Raw genomic sequence first — 18,173 nt, forward strand, 5'->3', positions numbered from 1 at the left:
CCCCAGCGGCTGGTGACCTCGCGCCGGGGCGGTGGGTCACATCCACAGGGCTGCCTCGGCCCCTGCCCGGGGAGCGGAGCAGGGCAGCTTCGGCACACTGCACGGGCAAAACCCCTCACGTCGGTTGGCTTCTCACCGAGGGTTTTGCAGACGGTGAGGACCCGGGCAACGGCACCCAGCAGCGGCCTCGCAGCGAGGCCTGGGGAGCATCGCCTCGCTGGGGTGACCGGGCCCTCCTGTCCGAAAACGGGAGCTTGGCAGAGACCTAATGCAGTGCACCGCATCTCTGCACCGTGTGGTGGTGGCCAAGGCTTCCAGAAACAAAACCGGGCAGAACCTAACCATGGCCATAAGCAACCACTCAACTTGCGATCACTTGCTTCATGTGATGGGCAAAGGCACAAGTCGTAGGGGAAAATGTGGACAATCAGTTTGTCCCAGCAGATGAGTTGCTTACCTGTGTGTTATGGAGTGCAGGTGACAGGGGGATTGCACACACCTTGGGCACTCGTGTCACCAGAGAAAACTGGAGTTGGCAGGAAATAAGTTGAACATGGTTTTTGTGGTTTTGTTGCAAAATAAGGTTTTGTTAAATCCAAACAGCTAGGAAATGGAAAAGAGGAGTTACCACAACATATATCTCCCTGTCTTTTCTTTCCTTTTTTTTTGTTTATTCCCAAAAAGTAAGTTCAGAACCATCCTTTTTTCAGCCCTTGTTACAGTTTCAAAATTTCGAGTGATCGTTTTCAAGTGACAGAAGCTGAGGGACAAGCAGCTTGTAAAAAAGAAAAAGCTTTTCATCTTTCTAGCTTTTGGATCTGAGAATCAACATTAAAAGTGTTATATTTTTTACAGTAAGAAACAGACTGCCACTTTTAAAAATGTGCTCAAAGTTTTTTTCACTTAAGGTTTCAGGAATATAAGAGAGATTTTTCCAAATTTCAGTTGGAAAAGTATCATTTGAACAACAACAAAAGAATTCTTCTGCAAAAATCCAATAGAACCATGGAATAGTTCGGGTTGGAAAGGAGCTTAAGATCTCATGAAAAGTCCCATTTCTGATTCATTACTATTTCTATAGCGCTGCACATATCACATCTGAAAAAGGTCATAATGTAAGCAAGACGGAGGAGAATATTGGTGCCTGAGTTACAGGCAATACTTAAATATCAGATGATAGACCTGTTTTGGCACATCAAAATGAAACTATTTCAAAAGTGCCATTTTATTATCTCATTTTGTACTGGTAAGGACACAGCTAAGCAGAATCAGGACACAAAGTGTCTGAGTCACTCAACTCCACCTTAAAGCTTTCCATAAAGCAAACAACACATACAGCATTCATTGCTAAAGTACTACCACAAAGGATTGTTTGCAATGCTTCAGTTGTTCGTTTAACTGAATACGAGCTCTTCCTACAAGAGCTCTTCCTACAAAACTATCGTTCACGGCCAACCAGCAGTTACCCTCCCTTAACAGCAAACGATGGCATGCATGGCAAAGCCAGCTAACTTTAATACTCAATGAATTAGCAACACTCAAGCAAAGTATATTGAACCGTTACGTATCACATCAGTGTCTAGGCCTCTTAACAAAGCTTTTGCACGCACTGAAAAGTTAATTTCAGGTGAGCAAACCTGTAACCACAGTTTGTCTGACAGTGGGACAAAAGAGGTCGCAGTCTGAGAGCTTTATAGTTGTAAGCTGGAATACAAGTCAAAAGTCGTTCAGTTAACAAGGTTTTCTTTGAGTGAATTAGAACTACGATTAATTAATGCCAAGCAAGTCATTAAAGAGTAAATAACATGATGCACTGCAGTTGGTGTTACAAGCAGGGATTCCTGCCTGTGAACCTTCAACTTATGCACGCATACCTCGGGAACATGTTACAAGAAAAGATTTGGAGGCTTTTCTGTAAAATGGCTGAATGCTGATTAGCAAGTAAAAAACATGCCAAGACATTATGTTTGCTAGTAGCCCTAAAATAAGTAGACCCTTAAATGAAGTCAGTGGTAAATAAAATCCAGAAATAAGCAGAAGTGGGAAAATCTGAGTTGCTTTATGTTTGCTAAGGAGGATGACTTGAATTTTGAGGCAGGTATTACGCAACACACCAAGGATATCCTTAAAGCTCTCATCTTCACTTGAAGCACCTGGTACTCTGCAAATGATGTGGTAGATAAAACCTCTGTTGTCACTTAAAAATTGAAACTGAATTTTAGATAATGGACTTTTGTTTTAGAAAAGCTTTCCACAGATAAGCGTATCTCTTCTGAAATGTTTCCAGCATCTCATTAACATGTGTCTCTTCAAAGTGAAATGAAAAGTTCATCTTGGTCAAGTGTCTTAATTTCTTTCTCACTTCATTTCTTTCTCATTTTAGGCTTCTCATTATAGAACCGATGCAGCCAATTGCTCAGTTATTTCACTTACATACTAGAAACGGGGGTGAATTTTTGTAGCTCACTATAAAAATATTCCCAAACCACTACATAGGAACCATGTAGTTTGTCTCTGCTGGCAGCAGATGGTGCTGGTATGTCGTTGCTTGGTACATCCTTGAAAGCTGGCATGCAGGTTCTCAATACCATAGTAACTTTGGGGAGGGGGTTCTCCTTTGTTATCCCCAGTCTTTAGATACCAATTTTTCAGCAGAAGCAGCCTTCAGAATTTTTCAAACTAAAATACGAGTTTATAGTTTGAAGGTGGGATCTGGACATCAGCTACAAGCCTCCCAAATGTTATCAGGTAATTAAGCACTGACTGAAGTAACACAGTTCAGCAAAGCTGGATTCATCACATCCAGACTGCTGACCAAGGACCACTAAAAACTGTAAGCCCAGGTGTCTTGGAACATGATAATGAGGGTGCTCCTTGCCAGATAATTGCTGACAAGAGATGATGCTAGTTTTCACCAAGTTCTGGCAAATAGAGGATCACAAGAGCTGGTCATAGAAAATTGTCTTAAAAGTGGTAGAAGACAGCTTGTATCCATGTCAGAGAAAGAGAGGTAAACAAAACTGCTCTTTAGATTCTGTTGCAGCTCCATGCCATTATTTCCCATGGAAATAAGTCTCTGGTTTCACTTAAAAAAACCTAATATTCAGGGAATGTCAAACAATATTTTCAACTATATTATGTAACTGTTGGCCTCTGTAAGCAACTGACAATAGTAGTAGATTTATAAAAGGAAGCTTTGCCACTCAAGTGTTTCTAAGTGCAACAGAAAGCAGAGAAAGGCTGGGCAAGGAAAGAATCAGGAAAGGGAACGTGCTGAGTTCATATGGCTGTTTTCATCACATCATTTCACACTGCAACTAGCAACCATTGTTTAGACTCCAATATGAAATATTGTTGTCCAGACAACTGGAATATTCTGGCAGTGAAACACAGCTCCATTTTAGCTGTAAAAAAAGCGCAGGTTATTAAGATGTCTTCCAGCGGACAAGGAGGGAAAAAAGTTCCTGTTTCTTTGCTGGGGTTTACCTTAAGCTGTGCACTTAACATCTCAGTCTACTAGTTTGCTTGTCAGGCATCTCCCATTTCATGTCTTTGCCAGCACAGGAAACGGGTTGTGAGTGTGTGGGAAGTGAGCTGTAGAAATGATTGTCCATTATTTATCCTCAGATGAACATCTCAGACATCAAGAAAAATTGCATCTATGCAAACAAGTGAGAAAATTAATTAAAACCCCTGTAACTGTCTCTTATGTGCTGCATTCTGTCACTGCAAGTATGCTGTATTATGTGGATAGACTGACACTTAAAAGGTGAAGACTGTGTGTATATTTTTCTGACTTTTACCATTTATCCACACCTTCCCCTCCACCTAAATTTTTAATATTTCCAATGTTAAATTCAGCACTAATAACAAGCCTCGTTGTCAGGCATGTGTAAGTAGACGAAGGATCAGTTTATCTCAGGAAGGAATTTGGGTCAGCTGTCAGTTTCTGGCTTGTAATAGGTCTTTATTGGTTTAAAAACAGGGTGGGGGGAAGGGAGGAGGAAAAACGAAAACAAGTGTACCAAGGGATAAGCGCATTTTAATACATTATATGACTTTTCATGTAACATACCGTTTAACATGACCTTCAGCTTTCATAAAACAATAGCGCATTCTAGTAATTGCCTGGTTTTGCTGCTCAGCAGGCAGACCAAGACCTATCCTGCTTGTCCCAGGCCTTTCTGCTAAGTTTCTGTCTTCAGTGTTCACCTCCTTTATCTGTGCATATTAAGAATCCATTTCAGCACACCACTGCTACAAAAAATGTTTCATTTAAGGCTTCAGAACACCTTGGAATCCCGTGGTGGCTTTGGGGTCTGCAGAACATAGAGCTACATTTTGTTTACCTTGGTTAAACTCCAACCCAACAACAGAACCTCTGCGTTCCTTGCCAGCTGCCAACTGTGTGCTGAAATAATAGTTCTTCTTGGAATCCTGAGAGTCTGGATTAGCAAACTGCCAAAACGCCACTCAGATGTGGTGCTTTCCAAAGCTTCTCTAGCAGCTCTCACTGTTATCACATTACTTATTATTATATTACTATACCAAACTGCTGTTATTGTAAAATTAAGTTATCAAAAAGTAATTATGGCATTGAATAATTATGAACTGTAACTGTATCCAAAGTTTCAGGCACCTGTTGTAGACGATTCTTCTTGGAGGTGGTCTTGGAGACAGGGCAAGGTTTCTAACATTCTTTCCTGGGTATACAGGACATACACCTTAAAAAGCAACTGTCATCTCTTTTTGCAAATATGTTTCAATCTAATAATTGCTGACAGGTCCAGCTCCATCAGCTGAGAGGTCCTCAAGTTCTGTTGCACCTCCACACCATTATTTCCCATGGAAACATTCTTTGGTTTCACTTCAAAAAACTAACATTCAGGGAATGTCAGACAATATTTTCAATCTAGTTGAATATTTTCAATATAGTTGAAAATCATAAGCTAAGTTTTTGATTAAATTGTATTTTGGTAGGTTGTTTGGTTTGGTTTTCTTGTTTTGTTTTGGTTTGTTTTTCTGTTGGGTACTACACTCTTCAAAAACAGGTCTGTAGTTACACTCAGATAATATCCCTCACTATTGAGACAGTAACTTCAGCAAACCAGTGGTTTACTCAGTTTCTAGATGACATAGGTTAATTCATCATTCATATCCTAAGACTGTTCATTCAGTTAAGCACTTTAAAAGCTTCTTGAGTCAAAGATAGGCAGTTTGTACCTAACTTCATAGTAGATATTCATCTATTTCAACTCTTCCACCTTCTTAAGCTTCTAAAACCCCTTCTTCATATTCAGGTTACAGATATAGGTCAAATCATCTTTGTCCACCCACAATCTGTGAAATTCTCTTCCCTAACAGAAGATACAAGTCCATTCCAGCTCTTTCTTCTGTCTCCACACCAAGGGCCTTGGATTTCTGAGCCCACCCAAAGACCAACTGAGACAAAGGGGACTCTGAATTTTGCTAGAAGACATAAACTTGGCATCAAAAGAAAAGAGAGAAACACAACACATACATACAAATGGGACTATGCTGGGGACTATCAGATCTACCAAGAATAAAATGCTAGAAAACATTTATCAATAAATAGATCTGTAGTTATTTTATTAGTAACACATTTCATACACACACACACAAAACTCCACAGGGTAAGAGACTCACGTATTATTTGTAGCCTCATCTCTTCCTTTCCTCTTCATTTTGTTGAAATGCACGTGCTCTGCATTGCACACCCCGGAACATCCTGGGGCCTGTGTAGTCCATTACTGTGATAACGTGAATAGATATTTGATAGCTATTACATTTCTGAAGAACACTCTGTAGAGGTGTTGGGTACACACCTCTTATCACCTATGCAGTCATCCATAGAAAACCAACCATGTGAAGGAAATACAGGTATTTTCTCCTAAGAAAAGAAATAACTTAATCAGAGCTTTTAGAAAGCTGAGCAGTGGTGCGTCACAGGTTAAATAGTGACTTTGTACCACTCTTTACCTCTCACCACAAAAAATTGTGCAAAATGCCCCAAGGATACAAACAACTGTAGGAAACTTTTGTCTGGTAATTTCTACCTGAGATCCACCTAAGTTAGGGGATTGCAAAGCTACTTCTTAGTTGGTGGACAATGAAGACCCATGAAAGTAGAACAACACAGCTTGTACTTTCAAGAGAAAACTCTTCGCAGGCATGTAAACTTTTCAGGCATTTGTTGTCAACCTATATTAACAAATGGAACTCTTTTTCAGGAGTCATTGAAATTTAAAAGCTCCAACACTTGAAGTAGAGAACAGATCTGCTGGTTTTCAGCAAGGGGGGCATTTTTCTGTAAGTGCTACAGTTCCTTTTATTACATCCCTCAGGATGGCTACGTCATACAGCAGTGAAGTACTGAAATACAAAACAGTAGAATCATGATCTCTAGAAACGTCACTTTAGAAAACCTCCCTTCTCTTAAAGCTTCCTACTTAAATCTTCAAGAAACTAATATATCCTGAAATCCTGTGGGATCCACACCTTACCACACAAACCATACAAGCAGAACCATCACATCTATTACATGATTAGGCCTAAGTAAGGCAGTCATGCAAAAGTCACTAGGTCAATTTGCGTATTCAAGGTTAAGTGGATGTACTAGTGTTTACAGACCTCAGGCCACAGAGTCCTCTCATGTGCCCCAGCAACAGCTCAGCCATTGTCCATGAAAGCTGGGACAGGCCTCAGTAAAAGGTATAGACAAGTAAAAATCAGGGGGAAATGCAAACAGACACATTGGTCTTGAATGCCAGATACATGCTTATGGCAAAAAACGTTCATAGAGACAACTGTATGAGTCAAATGCAGTGTTTTGTTAATGCCCTTCAACTCTGAGGAAGGAAACAAAGATCAGGAGAGAAGAGGTGGCTCCATACACTGGCAGCCACATGTGGTTTTACACACACCTGCAGAAGCACCCCTTTCATCACCTGACCCAAGACACTGTCAGGAGGACCTGCCAGTACTGAACAGCAATACACCAGTACATCTGAACGACTACAGAGCACTCCTGACAGCTCAGAGCGCAGCTGGAGCCACTGCTTGACTTTCTGCCCTTCGATGAGTACACACACCATTACACGTTCAGGTTGTCTACACAGAGCCAGAGCTGGGAGAAAGAAATGTATCTTGGAGCAGATACAACGCCAAGAAAATGCCCACTGCAAAATGATGAGTCCAGGAGTCCTGCATCCCAAACTGAGGCATTGCAACGCCTCAACCTTCACTGGATTGTTACCTCCACATGTAACATTGACGCTCGGACACTGGTTGTCAGGTATGTGGTTGTGTTTTGAAGCATGGATTGCTATGATCAGGTCTTTTCCCAGTGGATTTGTGAAAGCGCTTGTGAGCAGTTACTGCCTCTATTTATTATATTGAAATACAACCTTGTGTGCTACTGATTGTCTTCTCATTTGCCTCTAAATTCTACCTTCACCTTTTTTACCTTGACTGTAAGTACTACTGCTAATATTTCTTGCTTGTGTGTCATCTCCCACCATTACTTATTTTTTGTTCCTCAGTTTTAGTATTTTCTTTTTGAAAAATCTTGAATATGAGCATTGAAAGCCAGTGCAAATCCCGCAGTACTTTCCTCCACATCCTAGTTTGTTTCACTCTTGGTTGTCATTGAAGAACTTTTTGATGTCAAAATCACTTCTAAATCTAGCCCTTGTGTATCTACTGAAATGTAAACATAATTGACAAGAATTCATTATCTTGAAATTATGACCTACTTGATAATTTGCACTGTAGTGAATGCTAGTAAAATGCCCCTTGGTTACACAGGCGTATTTGCTTTGTGATAGAGCATACCTGGAGGTGTTTTGTTTAAACAAAGAGATTTGATTAGATTATGGGGCAGTTTTCAAAAGCATCCAACACCCCTAACATTCATTCAGCCCAATAACTCTTTCCATACATGGCTTAAGGCTTGGGAGAAGGTGAATCATATGAAACAGAAAACCTTACTTGTTCATCTAGAAGACCATAGGCTATTCCACAGGTGCTGCTGGAGTTGCACATTGTTTTCAATCAAGGCTCCTTCTGTAATAGCAGATGGGTGAAGGCTTTGGCCAACAAGCAGACAAAATTCAGGACTAAAATTTCTAGTTCCTCTCTAGATGGATCTCCTAGTTAGCGGCAAGCATTCAGGTCTGATATCTGCTTGCTGGCCTTTGTTTATTTTATTGAAGCAAGTCAGACCAATGTTTTGCTTGCTTGTTGAACTTGAGAAGTTCATGCCTTCCCATCCTCTGTAGCCTGATTCAAAGCCTACAGAAGAGAGCAACAGCCCCTTTTGTTGTTTTGAAGGGGCTGTGGCAAATATGAACAAACCAAAAAATCCACTAGAGAACTTCCAAAGAGATTCAACTGGACCATGGGGATTTCCAAGATAATATCTTAGTAACTAATGAGGAAATAAGTAATTTTTTCATAATCTTCAGGCTTAACCTCAGATGCTGAATGTGTGCTAAAGTGTATTAAAGAATTTGTGTTGGAGGTCAGAACTTGCTCTTTTGCACAATAATTGGGAAAGCCTTTGCAAAGGTCCACATCTCTATTTCTTCTACCCTAGCTGTTTGTTAAACTCTCCTGTGAGAGGTTGGTCAGGATCAATGCTCCTTGCACTGACATCCTGGCCATGTAAGACATTCTAAACATGTCCAGAAGGGTTCACCAAATACTAGAAAAACCTTTGAAAAAAAAAGCTTAAAAACCGCTACAAAGGGAAAGAATGCATTAAGAAGAAATATCATATTTAATACAGTTAGGTAAGTATCTTGTTTTCCTCTGCTAAATATTTGACCATGAAATTCTGCAAGTTTTCTGCCACCAAAGAAGTCACACAACATAAGCCAAAAGGACATCCTTCCAAAAAGGACACTTCCAAAAGACTGAGTTTACAGAGCATGCAGCACAACAGGACTCTGTTTTCATGTCTCTGGGTACTTTTGAACTACCAACATAGTACTATGCTACAAACTATATATATATATATATTTATATATATATATATATATATACCATAGTATATACTAACAACATAGTACTCCCTTCTTAAGCAAGCAGACTTTAAGAAGGGAGGAAGAAGACGAAGGATAAAATATGAAGTATTTTTTTGTGTAGAATTTTTTGTGTAGAATTTTTTTTGTGTAGAATTTGAACTTAATGTATGCATTGACCAGCAGTAGCACTGTTTAGTGTATTTTGCAACTAGGGACTTAATAAACCAAATTAAAGCTTAGCTCGTAGAACTATGTTCACCTCTAATTCAGTGTGAGCACATAAAGCCATATCTCTCTGTCTTAACTACTGTGTCGGTACCCATTGCCATCATAATATGGGAGCTCTCAAAAAAATTACATTTACCCACCTATCCTCTCTTCTTGAAAAGAGGCAAATTTCTGGCTATTACCCTTGCCAGTGCACACCTGGGAGCAAGTCTGAATAAAGAGATAGGTTCCAAACTTAGTTCTGAAAGCCACATCAGCAATACTTGTGCTTCTTCTTTTACCACCTAAATCTGTGACCCAGTTTGCATTCATTAATTGTTTTGTCCTGGATATTCTATCAGTGAGTTGATAATTTCCTTCTTCCTCTAAAACGCTGCTTTCATAGGAAACTAGTTCCAGACTGAAAAACAGTATCTTGGGTGATGAAGATTATTTCTAATCAGGCTTTCTAAATCAGGAAAAAGTAAGTGAGGTGCACATTCAACAGAATCATGTGCTGGGAGATTTGTTGGGTATTTTCTGGTCAAACTGAAAAAATCTCAGAATTGTGGTAAATGAGACTAAAATTACAAATACAGGGCCAGATGTTTGGTGAGGAGCAGTTGTTTTGGGGTGTTGCCAACATTCCCACGTACCTCCAAAGTCAGTTTGTAGTCTGGCTCATCCCAGGGCTGCAGCCCAGTCTAAGGTACAGAAGGGAGCACCTGTACATGGATAAGGCTGTGATTCACACATTGTTGTAACATTTTTGTCCGCTTTGAAAGTCCATGATTTTGAAGGTTTCATGGTTTGAATTTTGAAAAACTACATGAGGGGGGTGGAACTAGATGATCTTTAAGGTGCATCCCAACCCAAACCATTCTAGGACACTATGAAAACAGAAGAGAGAAACTCTACATTTGAGTCTAGCCTTGGTTTGTATTTTTGAAGGGCTTATATTTCATCCAGGAAGAAAGCCATATACAGGTGAGATGAACTTCACCTGTTTGATGGCTCCACACATGCCAGAAGCTGCAATTTAAACTTCATAACTTTGAGTGTCTGTCCTTTGTTAGGCACTTGTTCAAATGCATTCATAAGCTCTCAAGATCTGTGTTGCAACTGTTGACTGAAAGAGGGTAACAATATACCGAGGTGTGTCTTTGGTACAATAAACAGGTTAATCTGGCTAAATGGAAAGAGTTTAGGTCTGTAACATAATTTTTTATCACTTTATTTAAACAGCTGTATACTGTTCAGTAAATTGTAAGGAATGCTTTTGCACTGTAGTTTTGACATATTAAATATATTTTCTTACAGTAAAAAATCACCTTATATAATGTTAATGACTATTAATACACATTAATAGAACTTTGATTATATGAAGCTACGTCTCAGTCGTCTCCTGCAACCACTCAATTGTGACGGTAGTGGAAATGGACTTCAGTTTCCCATGTCTCTCCATTGAGCTAAAAGAAAGTAAATCACAGGTAGTAAATTTGCTAATTCATGTTGCTTTTGTTGCCAGAATAGACAGCTGCACAGCTGCAAAAGAAACAAAAAAGAAACCCCAAAGGAGCTATGATTCAAAGTAAAATTGCTTGGATGATATCCAGTGGAAAGTAATCAGAGATGCAGAGGCTGCAATGTCTGAGCACCTGCTAAACAAATAAATATAACCCTTCTAGTTCTGGCCATTTACAAAAATAACCAAATGTTTTCAGTCACCTTCTTTTCTGGTAACTTATTCCTGTGCTTCACCTTTTTCTTCCTAAATCAAGGTTGTGTAAGAGTTCATACAAAATAACAGCATAGTATTTATGAATACTTTCTGCAGGTTCACGGTTCTTCTTGTAGGTGTTGATTTTGGCCTTAATCCAAAACCCCAAAATGAGAAGTAAAAAGATTTAATATGGAAGATGTTGGATCCATTGCTCACAGGGAATTCTCCTCATGGCAATCATTTAGTATAAAAACAAAATTATCTTAGCTATAGACCTTGATTCCACCTGCTCTGAGTTTCATTCAAATTTAAAAGGGATTTTTCTGTGTTATGTGAAGAATTGAACATATCATTCTATTTAACTATTTCAAAAGGCAGTGCTGAAATTCAGGGGCTAAAAGATTATAGTTGTACACTACTTCAGTTTTAACACCTTATAATTCATACTGAAAACACTAGTAAGCTTTACAGTTGGCAGATATTTCACTTTTTTTTGTTTTAATTTCCCTCCTTTAGTTGTTTGGTTTTGGTTTGAGTTGGGGTTTTGTACGTATTTTTTTCTTACCACAACAGTTAACTCTACCACCATGCTGGGGCTGTAAGGCTTGGAAGGAAGAGGCATGAGTTGATTATGGGTTTATAGTGTCCAAACCACCAGTTCTGGATCTGTTCTGGTCCGTGGTGTGAGAACACAACATAGTGAGATGACCAAGGAGCAGGCAGAGTAGGCTGCCTGAGACTAACCACTAGCACAAAGGAACTGAAAGCCCAGAAATAAAGGGAAAACCTTTCCTACAAGGCATCTCTGATTCTGATTCAATTAAATACATAGTGATTTAATTTTTTTTTTATGATAGTTTTAAGTCACCTCTCTGGCATCTTTCATTCAGAAAATTATTCCTTTAAAAAGTTTATTTTTATTGTTTTATTATTCACAGTGGTATGAACCCAAAGGTCACTGCTAACCAATCTGGAATACAGAACAAAAGAAATTTAAAAAGAGAAAATCCGCAAAGGATTCATTATAAATAATTTCATTTTTCAATAGAGAACTGAACATAATCATGGACATAAACGCCTTTATTCCTAAAGAGTTCAGTGACTTGAATTATGACATTTAATGTGCAGCTCCTGATCAATTCCTAAACCCTTTTCAACAAAAAGAAACTTGCTTCCAAACCTACAGTTTGGCTTGCAACATTCTTCCTTCCACACATCCCTCTCCTTACTCATAGCTCCAATATCAGCTCGTTATAGTCCTCCAAGAGGCAGGATGAGTTTGGGGCAGAGAGAAGAGACAATACACAATTATGAAAAACAACCTGAGCAGGTTGCAGCTTGTCAGGATCCTGTCTCTTATTTTGTCACAGGCATGTGCAGTGGCCTATGCCAAAATATGTTACACCTCTGTGCTTCAGCTTCCCAACTGCAATCAGGGTATAAGATGCTTCCTTTTGTATTATGCCTATCCTTTTGGAATCAAGGAGTCTACGGACTATCTTTTACTACGTGCACATGCAGGGCACTGTGTCCTCTGTGTGCTACTGCAGCACAGCTTAGGAAAATGGCAATCCTATTAGTCTAGAGGAGAAAAGTGTCTCCAGCAGGTCACTGACTATACTCCCTCAGCACTGTCATAAATGAGAGCTCACCTGATGTCTGGGACAATTCAGCTGTTACCACAAATCCCCAAGGAGAAACTATTAATTGTTCACGTAACAGTGCTAAAAAAAGGGCTGCTTTTTAAGGTACTGAATCAGCTGTACACATCACTACAGAAAGGCTTAAAAGAGAAGACATTTCTATAGTTCAAGGACATAGAAGAGAGATTAGAATTGTTAGTAATTATTTGCATTAAGTGCCTGCAAATGTTGTCAATCAGAGTTGAGATTTCCCAGCAATTTTGTGAAATCCTGCTAAGTCAACGTGCCATTGGTGTCCCCTCTCTGAAAGCCAGAGCAACCCACTCAAAGGGACTCAGGGAGATCCCTGGTACATGTGCTAAAGCTATTTGAAACTGTAAAGCATCAGCTGAGGTGAGCTTTGCACAGATAGAAATGTGAGATTCAATACAAGAGTTACTGCCTGAAATCCTGAGACATGTGCCGTAGAACAGATCAGAGCACAAAATGTATCCATCTTCTGGGGACGTCTGAATCACAGCCTCATAGGCCATTGAAACACCTTTCTGGGTGAGAAGGAGAATAATCCTCAAAATTTCCAGCTACCCTATTTTAACAAGTGGGTTCTAATTGTAACCACATTACCCACACAAGAAATCCAAAGACTTTATCAAAAGTGATTACAACATGAACATGCAGTGTTTGCTCTTAGTGACACATTGAACAACCTTGGAAACTCAGGAAAATGGCCACGCTGACACTCAGACTTGGGTATTGCCTTTAGACCAGGAAATGGGCAACACTGATAAGAAAGGCTTTCACAAGTTATTGTTATACCAAAAGCCCTGTGCCATTTCTAAATACTTCTATGCAGGTCCCTTTTGACCTTTCCATCCTGAAGAGACCTAGAATTACTGACTTAATATGCAACTATTTACTAAAGATAGTTCCTCTTTCTAGTATTTCTTTTTAATCAAACTGCACCTTGAGATCTGGTGTAATTTTTTAATTAACACCTAAAGATTTTATCCAATGAAAAATCCACATGCCCAGAACAAGGCTTATGTAAAATCAAGGCGCTTACGTTCGAAACACGATCACTAAGCCCTTTGCCTGCTCCCCTCTGCCCTCCCACCGCAAATTAAAAGATATTTTCCTGTTTCACCTCCAAGTGTCCCATGTGTCCACATTTCCGCACCACCACACATCCACAGCCACCTATCCCGTGGCCAGCACCAGCAGGACAGGGAAAGGTAGAGGAAGGTTACTTATGAGAAGGAACAAGGCTCAGGAAATGTCATTGCATCTGCTTTGTCTTACTTCTATTAGGAGCCTGACCAGCTCCCTTTACCCACCACAAGGACAACACACCACCAGGGAGAGAAAAACAGAGTGAATGTCAATCAGAGACCAGCATGCTTTTCACTCCATCACACCTGCACATCCAGGGGCTCCTGCCTGGTGGCACAGATCCTGACCCAGACACTAGCATAAAGCCAAACCAGTTTGGACAAGAGGTTTCCTAGAGGTGAACTTCTTCAGAGATCACCTTCTGAGGGAACAACCATGAAGCATGAGCATGCATGAAGGGGCCAAGCTTTGTTCCCTGTGATCCCACCAACTCCTCTGACAGAAGGACAAAGCACTGGGAGTCTTTGTAAGTTACTGTTGGTGAAAGCAGCTGCTAGGCTGCTTTAACCTGTGCAAGAGATTTGTCCACTTTTCATGAAGGTCCTGTCTGGAGGTGGATAGATAAATGTGAATTAAAAATAAAATACACCTGTAGAGCTTAAAGGAGATGTTTGTGATGATGATGATGGCTTAACTTCGCGAACAAAGATTTGGGAAGGGCTTTACCCACGCTTACTGCAAGTGCACTGATGACTAAAAAGGCCAACGTGAGATAGGCAAATCCAGTTGCAAAAAGCGGAGACAGTGCTGATGGAAGCATTCGAGGAGTCGCAGGTGATGGCGGTAGATAACCCACGATTCAGACCCATATAAAAGAGTAGACATGCAGGGTTGGGTCTGCGGCTTCCAGTGCACCTTGTCACCTACCGTTTCGTCCCTCGCCTCTCGCTACAGGGCTTTGCAAGTGTGAGTAAACCCTTTGGGCCTGCACAGTGGATTTTTTAGGTGAGGCGCAGCATGTGCAGAACTGGCCCCACCCTTCACACCTGAGGTTTATCTGTCAGGGCCTAGATAGCTTGGATGGTGACAGCAACGTCCTCAGGTCATAGGTGTGGTTAGAGTGTCCTTCTGTTAGATGGATGGCCTTACAAGGCTAAAGGAGCTCCATCTGCCGGGGTTTGAAGTTAGAGTTGTCCTTCTCCTAGGATGGTTGCCCGAAGGCTAGTGAGCCCATCCTGCCCATGGACACACTTTGTCTGACCCTTCAGTTGAGACCTGTCTGACATGGGAGACCCTACCGGAGGCATATGCCACCACCAGCATAGCTCCCAACCTCACAAGGGCACACAGGCTCTTTCCCCACGACAAGGGGGTGTCCGTGAAAGATAGATGTTTGTAGTGTATCACTATAACTATGTAACTATGTTTATAGCATAATACTATGAATATACCATGTTACAGACCAAACACCTTTTCCATGTTACATGCCTGTGTGTCTGATGATGCTCCTGTGAGTCTCAGTGAGAAGCATCTCGGTCTGATTAGCCAATTCTCAGCCTTTCCAATTGGTGGGGATTAAAATAAAGGAAGTTTCAAGACGACATCTACTTTCATTTTCTGTTACTTTTAGATCACAACTCAAAATTAATCAAGGATACTTTTAACACAGAAATGCTGTGAGTAAAAGTAATCAGTGGAAAGTCTATAGCAGGTTAACTGCAAAGGTAAGTGGATAAACATGTTTGTAATTCTGAAAAGACAGGAACAATACTAGTGACGATCCAAGAGGATGATTATTTTTGTGTTGCGTCCTGTATAAAATCTCCAGTTTTAATGTGTCACTTTGTCTCTGGGGAGTTTATACACTTATGAGCATTACAAAGCTGTACACACTGAATGTGTTGTGTTTAGCTTCATAAAACACATGGAAGGGAACTGTAGATATCTATACAAGGCGCTTTATGTTCTCTGTTTCTTTCCTGCTGAATTCAGTGCAGCCAGGCAGATTTTGTCTTCCATCTCTGCTGCTGAACCAGAACTTTCATAAAGCATTTTGGCCAAGGTGACAATGGTTTTCTTTTGAAATATGCACATCTCCAGAGTCATCCCAGGGCTGAGCCCCTGACATTCCAGACAGGGCTTCAGCAAGAAGCCCCTGCTAGAAAATGGCAGTGCTGCAGACATGAAGGACCACAGATAGGAAGGATCACAGAACCTGTGAGGAGCAGGGAGTTGGACTCCAAGGTCCTCATGGGTCCCTTGCAAGTTGACGTACCCTGTGACTCTGTGAAGGACCACCCCTGCAGTCTCTAGGAGCCACATAACTATACATCATGCTGGCAACAAGGAATGTTCTCCTTTCTAATACAGCCTCTGCCTGCCAAAAGCACAACTCTATGCACAAGGCTGTGGCTACCCTAAGAACTCTACCAAGATGATGGCATAGTGCTGTCACCTGAACCGTCATACAAGCCTGTTACAGTTGAATTCCCAATAATGTGCATGGAGCTGTTCAGGAATATTGGAAAATCTGGGCATTGGAAAGCAGAAAAACTGATCACAGAGAGAAAACCTCTGTCATGGGTAGAGCACAGTGCCCTCGATCACTTATGTGCCACAGGAAAATAAACTTCAGGTACCATTTCACGTGTGCTGCCAGTGGTTCAGCTTCCAAACCAGTAGGCGCAAGTGAAGTGTATCAGCCTTTAATTGAGACAGTATCATTGAATGTTAACAGCAGCATGTTTTATTCTACCATTTTCTGCTTGAGCACATCAAGAAAACTTGCTGAGCTCCTTTATCCCTAAGGAAAGCAAATATGCATGCCTGGTGCAAAACACTGTGTTTACATTAAATCAGTACAAAGAAACATCAATTCTAAGCAGTGTTTAATCATCACACTGAGTGCAAGTATCTGCACCTACGGTTGCGTACATGAACGACACAAGTGCAAGCTGTAAACATTGTGGATGTGAAATTCCATGATGAGGAAGGTTTAAACTTCTCCGTAGGTTTTCACGCCCGCCAGCTGCAGTCACTGTTCTCCGAGCTACATTTTCCTGCTCAACTGAGTGAAAACTCTGGGCAACACCAGGCAGAGCTTCATTTAATCTCTACATTCATTACATTCATTAGTAAAAAGAGAAGCTGTGGCTGCACCATCCCTGGCAGTGCTCAAGGCCATGTTGGACGGGGCTTTGAACAACTTGGCCTAGTGGAAGCTGTCCCTGCCCATGGTGGGGGGTTTGGAACTGGACGGGCTTTAGGGTCCCTTACAGCCAAAACTGTTCTATGCTTGTATGAAACTACTGAGGGCAAGCTGCCAACTCTATAACCACAAGAGCTCTGTGTGTAGCCTGGCGACCGCTGCAGTGCCCCCAGCTCACTGTCGTTGCCGCTGCCGCGCTTCTCCCTTATCTCCAGCCTCCAGCGATGGGGGAAAGTCCGAAATACCGAAATACCCGTTTTCAAGGACAAGAAGAGAAGCGGGGGGGTGGACGGGGATCCCCGCCAGCCTGACGCTGCTTCAGGCCCCGCTCCGCCTCGCCCGGACATGCGTGTCCGTGGTGGCGGAGCCCGGGCGCGTCTCAGCGAGGCACCCAGCGAAAGCGGTACCCGCCGCCGGCCGTGCGGAAGGTGAAGGCGCTGCCCTGCGGGAAGGCCAGGGTGCGGATGCCGCCCGCCTCGCCCAGCGCTGTCCGCAGGCTGCCGCCGCCTTCCAGCCCCCCACCGCCCTCCAGCTCTCCGCAGCCAGGACGCGATGCGGCGCAGCAAGTGCGCAGACCGCGGAAGGAGCCGTGCAGGCGCGGTGCCGGCCGCGGGCGCTTGGCCGTGGGGCTGCTCCCCGGGCTGCTCCCCGGGTTGCCCCCCAGGGTCCGCAGCGCTGCGCGGCACTTCTCCGACACGGCCCGCAGCATAGCGTCCACCGCCGCCGTCTCCTCCCGCGGCTCCGCCCGTCCGGCACCCACACGGGACGCGGCGGCGGGAAGAGGCGGAGGGTGAAAAGGCGGAGAAGGAAGAAGAGCCGCCCCGTCGGTGCTCTGCGGGAGCATCAGCGTCTGCCGGGGGAGGAAGCGCGACTTCCGCGGGCTGCGCCTCACCGCAGCCCTGCACCGGCACGCACTGCCTTGTCCCGAGCCGCAATACGCTGTCCACCACTGCTGCTTCCCACGCCTCACTGCCCTGCCCCACACAGCCCAGCCCCACACAGCCCCATCCTGCACCACCCCTCTCCGAACTGTATCACACTGTCCCCCACTGCTCTGCTCCATCCCGCACTTTACCCCCCACCACACAGGTCCACACTGCCCTGCCTCACACCATCCCACCCCACCACACAGACCCCCACTGCAACACCCCATCCCACAATCCCGCCACCATGGCCCTGTCCCACCCTTTGCCACTCAGCCTCACCCCGCGCCCTGTCCCCACCGCACTGTCCCC

Source organism: Psittacula echo, assembly GCF_963264785.1.
Source record: "Psittacula echo genome assembly, chromosome: Z".
NCBI classification, from domain to species: domain Eukaryota; kingdom Metazoa; phylum Chordata; class Aves; order Psittaciformes; family Psittacidae; genus Psittacula; species Psittacula echo.